The sequence below is a fragment of the Octodon degus genome, unplaced genomic scaffold (genome assembly GCF_000260255.1).
Source record: "Octodon degus isolate 3935 unplaced genomic scaffold, OctDeg1.0 scaffold00028, whole genome shotgun sequence".
Lineage (NCBI taxonomy): Eukaryota > Metazoa > Chordata > Mammalia > Rodentia > Octodontidae > Octodon > Octodon degus.
The window spans coordinates 18,786,728-18,788,477 of record NW_004524604.1 but is presented as its reverse complement, the minus strand read 5'-3'; the positions used below and the strand labels follow the sequence as shown (position 1 = coordinate 18,788,477).

Below are 1,750 nucleotides of genomic sequence, written 5' to 3'. Positions count from 1 at the left end.
CTTGATCAGAAAATTTGGGGCACAACTGAGTTACATGATGTTACAGTACGGGTTCTCCTATGTGCTCAGTCTTTACTGACCTTGAGAGGTTAGGGCCAAAATGTTGGCTGACCTTGAAGCCTTTCCTTTTCTCTAATTTTTTTTATCTGCAAACTTAGGTTGTTAACCCTCCAGAAGAGAAGCTTATTATTATCCTGCAACATACACAATTCGGTTTACCCTGTCTGAACATCAAACATCTTAGGCATAACATGGAATAGGTATTTTCCATCAAGTACTGATGTGTTGAAATTTAAGTCCTTACAGAATATGAAGAAAAAATTAATTTAAAAAATAGAAATAAGCACTTATTTTTACACACAAATTTAGAAATATAACCATATACAGCATTGTAGCAGGACAGTCCTGTGACATTTTTTTGTGTGTTTTTTTAAAAATTTATTACCTATTTAAAAAAAAAAAGAAAAATCTTTTACTTGTGAGACAGTATGGTATTAATTGGTATGTCATGACAAGATGTATTTAGAAGACCAGAATGACAGACATTCCAAGCGTGACCCTTCTATTACACACTGCTATCTTCAGTGCAGTTGCTTGGTTCACAGGTATTAGCATATATAATTAGTCAGAGTGAGAATACTACCAATTAACTGCTAGTTTCAAAAACCTGCTGATGTTTCTCAGGATCACTGCCTTGTCCATCTTGTGTGTACAAATGTATGGCTTTGTCCCTGCCGAATGTGTCTTTAGATAGCCTTGTCCTGGTGGTATTTTTCAATAGCCACTAACCTTGCCTGGTACAGTATGGGGGTCGTAAATTGGCATGGAAATTTAAAGCAGGTTCTTGTTGGTGCACAGCCCAAATTAATTATATATGGGGACGGTAGGTTTTCATCTTCAGCTGTCTCTGATGCAGCTTATACGAAATAATTGTTGTTCTGTTAACTGAATCCCACACTGTAATTGCAAAAAAAAAAAAAAAAAGGCTGCAACTGTTTTGTTGACATTCTGAATGCTTCTAAGTAAATACAATTTTTTTATTAGTATTGTTGTCCTTTTCATAGGTCTGAAACTTCTTGAAAGGAAGTCTTTTGTTTGTGCCCATTTTGAATCACATGAATTATCACATGTTTATCTTTTCATATAGTTAGTGGATCTGAAGCTTCTGTCTACACACCCTGCATACCGTGATGGGGTAATAAAAGTCAAATTGCAAACATTTTCATCCATAAAGCTCTAAAATCTCACTTATTGATAAAAAAATTTCACATACCCCTTTGTAAAGAGTAATTAGTTCTGTTCATAGATAGCATGAGGTTATTAGAATCAAGCAATCTGAAAGTCTGTCCTTGAAGGACTGATAGAGAATATATCCCCAAAAGTGTGAGCTTAAAATGCAGGACTCCAATTTTTGGTTAGCATTCACAGTGAAGGCAGCAAAAGTGCTGGCTGTGTATGCCTTTACCCATTTATCTATGGACTGCTCAGGAAACTTGACTCGTTAAAGTTTTATTAAAGTTAGGCCACAAATTAGAAAAGGATAGATTTTCTATATTGGGGTCTCCCATTTAGACAGAAAAAAAAACATGAGTTTCACATCTTAAGTATGAATTACCCAATTTATTTGAGTTTTCCTCTACAAAACTATTAGAGTTATGTTTGTCTGCTTAGCAGTTTAAGGAAAAATTTGGGTATTTTGTGGGCTTTGAGATTATCACTCTTAAAATGCCAGTGTTTTTTTTTATTATTA

At 34.6% G+C, this 1,750-nt stretch overlaps 1 protein-coding gene across 1 annotated transcript in view; it reads right to left on the bottom strand.

The window, feature by feature from the left end:
• The window catches only part of Atr (ATR serine/threonine kinase), a 146,029-nt gene that overhangs the window by 124,918 nt on the left and 19,361 nt on the right, over positions 1-1,750 (bottom strand). The window lies entirely within an intron of this gene.